The 11,294-nt window shown below is 32.5% G+C and overlaps 1 long non-coding RNA gene across 1 annotated transcript; it reads left to right on the forward strand.

Annotated features, from left to right (window-relative positions):
* The first annotated feature begins 286 nt into the window (after nucleotides 1-286).
* Nucleotides 287-843, forward strand: LOC118754310. The gene is made up of 2 exons (XR_004994876.1): nucleotides 287-401; nucleotides 464-843. It is a non-coding gene; the product is annotated as an uncharacterized LOC118754310 (long non-coding RNA).
* Nucleotides 844-11,294: the final 10,451 nt, after the last annotated feature.

Genomic DNA, 11,294 nt, shown 5'->3' on the forward strand with positions numbered 1-11,294 from the left:
TGGGGACCAAATTTCCTCACAAGAAATTGAGCGCATGGTTGCTTTTGCGTCCCAAAATAATGAATATAAGAAAACATTAAAAAAGTCTAAGGTAATACAATTATATGCAACTAAAAATAATCACAATAATTTGCACGTATGAGTTAATGTAATAATCATGTATAAAAACTCTTTTCAACTGTTATTTTTCACAAAATAATTTTGCGGATCAGATTGCTCTGGGCGCTTGTGTGGTTACCAAGAATTGCATTAATGCAATTTTCTGTCTTTTCAGACTATTATTACAAGCACAGCATCATCATGGTGACTGCAAGAACTACTGCAATCCCTGCGGTTTTTCCTCTTGGTAAATGCGTTCTGGTCGTGACCAAGGGTGGTCTCCCAAATCGGCCGGGAATAAGGTTAGTCATTTTAAATTTTATATCTTTGTTCGTCGACATTATATGACATGTCATCATTGCAGGCTATTGTTGCAGAACAAAACGGCGCAACCACTGCTGTGGTAAATATGTTCCAGCAGAGCTGCCCACCGCCGTCGGTGTAATGATTTCGATAGCTGAACAAACGCCATCTTCTGGGCATTCCCACAGCTTGCCGACACTAGCTATTACATCACGTGTGAATGCAACTGCAACTGGCACATAGAGGTTGTAAAGTTTTTGGTATCGATGAACTTACTCGAAGAAGACGATGGCCGAAAGCATATTATGAAACATCTTCTGGCATGCCTTTGACAATCGTTAAGTCAGACGGAGGCTTCACATACGATCTTTCACACATGGCTGGAATTCGTTAGCGGACAGAGCACACATTTACAAAATATTTATCGTTCTGCAGAACGTGCAGATGGCAACTAGCAACTGAAAGCTGGCAACTAAGTTGCTATGTTGGCAACTGTATTTTTGTGGCTGCCGTGAAATTTTGATTGAGATACTTTATTTCTTTTTTCAACTTTTTTTTTTAAATTGTACCACCTTGAACTTTATGAAACTTAATTATTGCTATTCATAATTAAAAACATTTTAAATTTCAGTGGCGCTGTCCATCGGCAACCCAACTGAGGTTCCGTTCCCATCCATAATCGATCCATAAGTCTTAATCGCACGAACTAATCAAGGCTATCATAGAATTCAACGTAGTCGGATTTTTCGTGAAATCTACGAAAATGCTATTAAGTTCGAGTAGCTACGAACGCAGCGCTTGCTTTGAATACACACGTTCATAGCAGTTCAGATTCAGTGATCGCTTTTTCGTAGATTTTAAGAAAAATCGGACTACGATGGATTCCGCCACCAATATGTTTTCTCCTTTGACAAGATGTTGGAGAATCGCGTATACCTACTCTATGCTCTTACGCGCATTTGCTAAATTTCTCGCACCTAGCTAAAGTGCTTGACAAAGGCATATCTTCAACATTATAACTTAAAGTAAAAAAGTTTAAGGCATGCAATAAAAGAATACAACAGGACCAAAAAATGTTCTCAAAACTATTACACATAAAAAATAGCACGAATAAAATTCATAATTTAAAATAAAATATCGCAATTGTTTTTTATATGTACATACATATTTACAAAATGAATCTTAAAGCACCCACAGTAAGTTCTAAACATATAAATGACTAATAAGAAAAATAATAAATAACAGTAATATGAAAAAGTATGTCGAGAAATCTCTAAATAGTAGCGAAACTATCTCAATAATAACAAGTAATTTTAAGCAAAAAATACAACCGACTTCAATGCGCATTCAGGTCGATCTGGTTACGTAGATCCTCTGTCCACTGTCCTCCCTTGTTTTAAAATCGTTAAAAAAATGAATACTTATTCTACAGAAAAAAATCAAGATACATATTTAAGGATTTTAAGTAAAAATAAATAAACGAAAACTTGTTCGTGATATCTCGACCAAGGTGTATTCATGATACAAAAATCTGAAAGTAAAACCGCTGAGAGGCAGCCTGAACATTTTTAAAGTTTGCTAACATTACAAAAATGTTTTCAAATTTCCAATCTCACAAATACATTCTCATTTTCAGTCTCAAATAAATGAAAATTTCAATACCCTGCAAACCATTTTATCAGAGTATTCTGAATCGTAAAGAAATTTTAAAGAATTCGGAAAGATCCCATCCGAATTTTCTAAAATGAAATAAATTACGCACACTTCCATTCTTTTCCGAAATTTCGGAAGAAAATCGGTAAAGAAATGAAAATAATGCTGCTATGTGAAGAATTTCTTGCAGACTTTTTTCAGAATTTTCTTTATTTTTCGTACAGAAATTTCTTTACGAGTTCGTGTCAACCACTTCATATAATTTTCTTTGAAGATTCGGGAAAAAATCGCTACAGAAATCAGATACTCCAAAAGATTTCGTTAAGATTTCGGGAACTTTGGTTTGCAGGGTATTTTCATTTATTTGTTTTTTGTTTTACTTTTATTTGGCATTTGAGTTGCTCTCAAAATTTCAATTTTATAAAATAGACAAACTTCAAAAAGTAAATGATGGCCGACGAATTGGGCAAGCGGTTTTACCTTTAAATATTTGTATCATGGGTGTATTTAACAAGGGGCCGTATGCATAAAACCTAAGCAAATGCTTTTTCTTAAAATTTCAGACCTTTCACAAAATTTTTTCAAATAAATTTAAGTGAAAGGTATGAAAATCTGAGAAAAAGTAATTGCTTAGTTTTTATACATACGGCCCAAGGTGTTATTGACAACTCAGTGCGGCTCTCTTTTAAGATACTATTATGTAGAAAAATATAAACAAACGATTCAAAATTCATACAAATTATTTTCAATTTGATTTTATAGGATGGTTCTTCTGAGAGCATGGTCAAATTCAATCACGCTTTGTTAAATACATTTTGATCTCTACCAAATAATATACTTCCTCTGTACAAATTTTATGAAGTGTTCCAAAATTCGCTCCGAGCGCGTTCACTGTTGATCACTTGATTTAAATAGTTTGTCTAACAATTAATACTATAGTTTGATCGGAGTTAATATATTTTTTTAGTAATTAATTATATTATATTAAAACATAAGCTTATGAGAAATTATTTAGTCTTAACATGCATATTTTATATCGTGTTCCAAAATTCGCTCCGAGCGCGTTCACTATTAATCTTTTGATTCAAATATTATTTGTGAAGCATTCAGTAGTGAAGTATGATCGCAGTTTATATATTATTCAGTAATTAATCATATTAAATTAAAATATAAACGTATAATATGGTAGAAAGTTAGAAATTATTTAGTGTTAATATGCATAATTCGCTCCGTGTTCCAAAATTTGCTCCGAGCGCGATCACTATTGATCATTTGATTTAAATAATTGTTTCTCAAGCATTCAGTACTATAGTTTGATCGGAAATTATATATTCTTAAGCAATTGATCACATTTTATTAAAATATAAACGTTTAATAGGGTAGAAATTATGAAATTATTTAGCTTTAGCATGTATAGTCGGCCAGAGACAATTGTAGAAAACTGCAACTACTCTTGAAAACTTACAATAAAAGCAATGTAGATGAAAGTAATAAATATTATTATTAAAATTAGATCCATGTATAAAACATTTTACATCATTTATTTGAAGTAAATCGGAATATATTTTTACATATAAGATAGTTTCCATTTAACTCATAAAGTACATATTTCACTACAAATATTTTTAAGATCATTTCGAATTGCAAAAATAACGTTAATTAGTTGTATTGAAGTATAAAACATTTTATTACGTTCATGTTTACTTATAGAGCGCATAACAATATTTCTCTCGCCATTTATCCGATGTTAAAATTTTTCACCACATTATTTTGCTGCACAGCACCCTGAATGCGGCAAAACAGTTGCTCGCAACCCTCAAGTCCTTTATGGGGACCAAATTAACAGCCACAACAACAAAAACCTTTTCTACTGGTATACTGTGATCGGAACAACCAAGCGAGCCCTGGGTACTCGTCTTAGCGAACACGAAGCTGACATAAAAAAAAAAAAAACAAAGAAACAGCACAGCACTAGCGCAGCATATGAACACCAGTGATCATACAGCTGATTTGGCGAACGCTAGAATAATTGATATAGAGAAAAGAGCAAAAACAAGATTCACATCACAGCCGTACCTAAATCAGCGCGTTGACCGTTTCGCTTGTATCTTTATCTCTCTCTGACGCATTAAATTTATATACGCTAGAAGAAGAGAGGCCGACAGGCCCAACGCTTGACGCGCTTATTTAGTTATGGGTCTTAGAAAGCTTGAGAATAATGCAGAGAAGGGACAATGCAATGAACAAGAAAGAGGATACTAATGACATCGCCGCAGTTTATTTATTATGTTTATAAATATTAATAATACCCAGTTCTGACAAAGCTACCACAAGCGTTGGTAACGATTTTTAGTTTTATGTTTCAAAGTTTAATTTTAAATGTAACGTAAGTTAACAACTCTTTTGTGTTAAACTTTATTATTTATTTTTCGTGTATTCATACGTTTATTAGTTTTTTGTTGTTTCGTTAAGGGTTTATATTTATTGCTGCACAGGTAAATAAACGAAAAATCACCTGAAGATGCTAAAAATCTTAGCAAAACGTCAGTACAGTACTGATTTTTCAGCTCTTGTACTGATTTTACTCATTTCTTCAATCAGTACTCTAATGTCCTGATTTTTAAAAATTTTTACTGATTTGTACTGAATTTTCAATTCAAACAAAATACTTTAGGATTTTCTTAAGATTTTTACATAACGTTGGAACTTTCTTAAATTGTACTGTAATTATAGTTGAGAAGGCTGGCCTTTTTTTGTCGAGTGTTGCTAGGTATCTCGAAAATAAGTTTCAGTTTAATAACAACAAATTTGAATATTCGAATGGCTTTGGCCTATAACTTACAATTCCTTTTTTTACAATGTACTAACATTGTAAAGGAGCTTTGCGTACAAGATATGTAGTTAGATACTCTTTTTAGCGAATTACACTGGACCACAAATTTCAACTTTTTCTCTTTACCAGAAACGCCGTTATGAAATTCTTATGTAAAATCACCCCCTGATTCCGAAAATCAAGGTTATTTTTAATTCTATGGTACTGTTTTTGAGATATTTGCAATTTACCGTTTTTGCAAAAAAAAAAAAAATTGGGTCCACTTAATCATATATATCTCAAGAACGAATTAAGCAATTCCAAAACGGTTTGAAGCTTTGAAAAGGTAATAAAATGTTCTATAAACTGTGCATACAACTACAGGGCCTAGCAAATACTTTTTGCTAGGCCCTGTAGATTCAAAGATAACGAACAATCATTACCGATTTTTTTAATTTTTTTTGTAAAAAATTAAAAAAAATTGTACTTTGCGGGGAAGGATCTCGAAAACCTTTTATTTTTTTGCAGATTTTTTTTTTCTCCCTAAGCTCTGTTGTATTACAAAAAAAATAAGCTATCAGCGAAGAAAATCGATGCAAAACTGCGTAAGTTATAAGCGATCAAATAAAAATACCCAGGTTGCGCAACTTCAATGTATGTACCTATACATACATACATATATTAAAGGTATAAAGTGCAAGTGAGATATTATCCGGATAAACGAATAACACCATAACAATGATAACACTTTTTCTTTAAATAAATCAAATAGTACTTTTAATACTCGAATTGTATTATAGTAGGTAGTAGGTACACCAAGCACTGCTGCTTCCTCTGCAAGTGGGATAGCCGAGCTCGTAAGGACCACTACGTCAGAAAGGATTGGCCGGAAAGAGTCGAGTTTACCGTTGGTGTGGATAACATCAAATACACCCCTCTTGTCAAGAAAGAGAAAATCATACTTCCACCCTTACACATCAAGCTCGGTCTCATTAAAAACTTTGTTAAGGCTTTGGACAAAGAAGGCGAAGCATTCGACTATTCGAAAACAGTTTTTCCAGATATTTCTCAAGCCAAGATAAAGGAAGGTATTTTTGTTGGACCACAAATAAGAAAGTTGATCAACAATAATCAATTCAAAGGACTACTCTCATCAGTTGAGGCAGTAGCGTGGGAATCCTTTGAAAAGGTCGTTGCTTCTTTTCTCGGTAGACACAAAAGCCCTAACTACGAGCAGATAGTGAACGACCTAATCAATAATTATGCGAAAATGGGCGTAAATATGTCTTTAAAAATTCACTTTCTCCACTCACATTTGAGCTTTTTTCCGGCAAATCTTGGCGACGAAAGTGATGAACATGGCGAAAGGTTTCATCAGCAAATGAAATTAATTGAGAATCGATATCAAGGATTCTGGGACGTCGCAATGATGGGTGATTACTGCTGGTTTCTAATAAGAGAAACCGATCCTAAACTGAATAAGCGTCAAAGTAGAACACATATTTATTTCGACAACATAGTAAAATCAAATTAAGATAAAGATTGTTAGAATATAGTATAAACATAAATAAATTTAAAAAAAAGTTAAAAATATGGGTAATTTCATTCATAAATTGAACTTTTATGTCAATAGAAACAGAGCATAGCTAGATATTTCACTCTTCTTTATACCATACATACGTTTTGAGGTATACGTTGAAATTGCGCAACCTGGGTATTTTTATTTGATCGCTTATAACTTACGTAGTTTTGCATCGATTTTCTGCGATGATACCTTATTTTTTTTTGTAATATAACAGAGCTTAGGGAGAAAAAAATCTGCAAAAAAATAAAAGGTTTTCGAGATCCTTCCCCGCAAAGTACAATTTTTTTTTATATTTTTACAAAAAAAATTGAAAAAATCGGTAATGATTGCTCGTTATCTTTGAATCTACAGGGCCTAGCAAAAAGTGTTGTATGCACAGCTTATAGAAAATTTTATTACCTTTTAAAAGCTTCAAACCGTTTTGGAATTGCTTAATTCGTTCTTGAGATATATATGATTAAGTGGACCCAATTTTTATTTTTTTTGCAAAAACGGTAAATTGCAAATCTCTCAAAAACGGTACCATAAAATTAAAAATAACCTTGATTTTCGGAATCAGGGGGTGATTTTACATACGAATTTCATAACGGCGTCTCTGGTAAATTTTGGCCGTCGACCAGTGTTATTAGTCTTTCAAATTTTTGCGAAGTTGAAAAAATTAATTAAAGCCACGAGGAGTTATAGATGAAGTCCTTAGATAGTGGCACTTTTCCACAGTTTGGAAAATATGAAATTTTTTTTTTATCAATACCACACTCAAACGAAGCAACTGAGGAGATCTTAAGTATAAAGTTTGCTTCGCAAAGAGGGAAACCGGCTTCTAATTAAAAATTGGTATTAAAAGTAATTTTAAAATGAAATGTATAGAGTTTTTTGACTATTTAAAGCAGAGCTGAGCAATTTTTGCTCGCGAGCAATGCCAGCGTCGCAGTTCGTATACGTACCACGGTTGCCACTTTGGTAGTTTATTACCAAAAATGGCAACTTTTTTTCTGTTTGGTAACTTGGTAACTTTTAACTTAATTTGGTAACTTTCCGATCGTTGTGGAATACATACATAGTACTGCACTTATACGACGAGCAGAAGTTTAATATGTTATTTTATTCGCTAAAAATTAATTAACCGACATGCCGTGAAAAATCATAATGGATACCCCAGTTATGTTATCTATTACCTTGTTTATACCGACACATAAAGCGCTTTTACCCAGCTTGCTGTGATTCAAAACAGATGCATAAACAAATTTCAATACGGGTTGAAACTGAAAAGTGTATTGACTCGAATTTGTTTTCAAATAGGTTTTTGGTTTCTCACATCGGTTAGGAAGCAAGTATAAGCGCATAATTCATTTAACGCGAAGTAAAAATTAGCAGGGTTTCTTTATAAAGCCCGTTTTTAACCGGAATTAATGCTATATTAAATTTGTATTAGTCTTCGCTTCCATTCCGGTCCAACGCGCAAATTTATTATTAAACAAATGCCGAAAAGAACCAACAGATTTTGTTTACTTTTGAAAATGGTTTTATCGAGTGCGCTATAAAGACTGAGGAATAAACGTTTGAAAGAAATATATGTTGAATCAAATCAGTCTTTTGTTAATGCGGATTTTTCGTACGTACAAACAAGGTAATATATCTCAAAAGAGATTCCAATTTAATTTTTCTGTTTCGAATAACTAAGTAAGAAATATAAATACTTGGCTTTCACTTTTTTGTTAAGAGTTTGGTACAATTTGTGCATTATGATGGTATCACACGAATGGAGGGATCTGCTATCAAGAAGAGACTGCTTTAGAAAACTTTTATCTGCATTGGATGTTTCGACGACCAAGAAACGAGCCTGGGTAACACCAGATGTTAGGACGTACGCCAGTCGTGAAAAAAAACGAGTACAAGTGGCATTATTGTAAATGAGGTTGTTAGAATTTTTTAACTTTCCGATCACCACCGCAACAAAGTTTAAATTAAATTAGCCCCTTAACACCTTTCATAAAATTTCCATGTAAGTGCAAATATAAAATGCATTGTTTACGCCGAAAGAAATTGCCACTAATATTTTTGGTATCTTTTTGGTAATATTTCTCAAATTTTCTGGTAACATTTTCCCCAAGCTTGTGGCAACCGTGATACGTACACAGAAGCAACGCAGCGAATTTCGATTCAGTCTGCTTGCAGATGGATTGTTTTTCTTCGTATTTTTAGCATGCGCCTGCCACATTTTGTGTATAAAATTTACAAAAAATCCCCAAAGCAAAAAGTGGTGTGTTTTTCTTAGATTGGTGTTTACATGCATTTGCGACGATTCAAACACAAAATAGGGTCCTATATAAGAACTAGAGTTTATTGTTCAAAGAACTTTCAACAAGCCGCAATATCCGTTATGCGGTTATGCTTACGTATTTTTAATATAAGCAAACAGTATTTTTAATGCCGTATCAATTAAAAAAAAATATAATATATAGAAAAAACGTTCAATAATTTTGTAATAAGTAGTGCTCAAATTGCATGCCATATTTTAGAATAATTTGTTTCTATCTAAAGAAATCGATATAGAAATTTAAATGCTGGTTTATACGCAAAAAACTTAATGAATAATATTTAAAAGTTATATTCTAATTTTATCACTAAATTCATATTTATATGAAAATAATAAAATCTAAACACCGAAATTATCTGCCCGGCCAGCATTTCAAAGATTAGATTCCTATAAAATTGTGTCCAGGTATTAAACAAATGAGTTAAACCTATTTAAATTTTTTAAAATTTTACAAGTAATAAATTTTTCGTATGGAAAAGTTTGTTTGTTTGTTTGTTTGTTTATTTATTGATTTATCCTAACACAACAATTTTACAATTAGTTTTTAGTGCTAGTCACGCGTTTACAATTTTTTGATTAAATCTAAAAAAACATATGTATATGATACAGTGTATGGCAATTTAGAATATACTTATGTATTTGGAAAAGAGGGAGAGGGCGGGGGAAACAGAAGAAAAAATAAAATAATAATAGGTAGAAAATAAAAAGAAAAAATAAAATGTATATAATAATATGTAGGAATTTCAGGTACACACAGAGTAAACATATTTATATATTAATTGCATTCATTGCTATCATTAGCGCACACAAGGGGTGGGTTTTGGGGTTCAAACCCCCCCTAAAGCTAATAACCCCACATACAATCTGTATCTTAAAGCTAAGAATCCAGCTCTCAAGGAAATTATAAGAAATAGTTATTATAATTTCTGTTGCTTGAAAAAGCGCTTTGCTTTTGCTGTAAATTTTCATGAGGGAATAAATATACGAGCATTTTTTTTTCTTGAGTGCTGCAAACTGATTCAAACGAAACGCTGAATAACTTTTTAGAACATGCTGAGATATGGTCAAATCTTTTTAGCCCGTACACATATCTGGCAAGGTTGTTATAGACAACATTTAACTTTTTCTTACATACACAGTCACAATTTGCATAAATTTCACATCCATAAAGAAGCGTAGGTATTAAGTAGTTTCTATAAACTAATAGTATTAGTTACTAAAAACTTTCACGATTCATTATTTCACTATACTTATAAGCAAAATAGGGCAAAAGACACAAAACACTTTTATATTTTATGAACTATAATTCATTTATATAAAATATTGTTAAAAGCAAGTACTCTGACGTTTTAAAGTATTATCTGATACTTTTGATAATTTTGCTTTGAATAAAAATGTACTGAAAAGTACTGATTTTTTAGCATGAAAAAGCTTAACGTACTGATTTCGCGCATACAAAATCTGGAACACCTAGGTATACAAATATGCATATCTGAAGAAAGGGGGTTTAGTCGCCTTTACAACGATACCAATTTTTTAAAATCGGTTCGTACTTTTTTTGAAAATCAGTTCAAAATTTTCTGAAATATAAAGTTTTTAATTTTTCGAAGATCTGACCTTTGACCTATTATAGCACCAGTAATATAAGTTTTCACATAAATGCGGACCACGTCTGTATTTTTACTTTTTACATGCAATAATTAAAAATAATTTTGTACCAAAGGTTCAGTTTCGAACTTCGAAAGCCCATATCTCGATTTCGGAGGCTAACTTCGAAAAAGGAGAACTTACTTTTTTTATATGTTTTATTGTCCGATCAGTTCGTAATTTATTAATTATGTTACCTGGCTAGTCTGATCTATGTTTTTAGTGCGAATAAAACTACATTATTCCACTTTCTGGCCCAACGTTTCGCTTTTTTTACTTATGGCTCAATCTCTTAAAAAATGTGGGTTTGTTCCAACACCCAGCCGAGTGCTGTACAGTGTAATCATTCGTAGAGCTATCGATTAATTGTAAACATTGCTACCTGTGATTGCTAGCTGGCAAAGGTGAATTTATTTTTTGCTTTTGGTTTGTTGATTTTTATTGTTATTGTTTTATTGTCGCATATAGAACGTTGACACATGATCTGATCAGCAAAAATCAAACACTGGTGCGCGTGCGCTACAACCCTGCAGGCAAAATTACCAGTACGTGACATATCAAATACCGGTCACAAAGAGAATATACCGGTCTTAATTCCGGTTCTTATATAGGAAAAGGAGCGGCAACTTTAACATGGGGTTGTCATTGAAGGGGACCAATTGCCACCACATAGACACTTTTGGGGCAGAACTGTGACAATTTAAGTGAACCTCTCCTTTGACAGGTCCTTTTTTAACGGTTTTGTGATTCTAACAAAAGGGAAGCTTGCGGTGCCAGTTACGAGCATCTGCATACCTCATCTCATAGAAAACTCTGATTTCTCCAAAAATTTGTATATATAGAATGTACACAAGTTTGATTAATTTTTTAAAATTAAC

The sequence above is a fragment of the Rhagoletis pomonella genome, unplaced genomic scaffold (assembly GCF_013731165.1).
Source record: "Rhagoletis pomonella isolate Grant_MI unplaced genomic scaffold, Rhpom_1.0 Rhpom_scaffold_03685, whole genome shotgun sequence".
Classification (NCBI taxonomy): Eukaryota; Metazoa; Arthropoda; class Insecta; order Diptera; family Tephritidae; genus Rhagoletis; species Rhagoletis pomonella.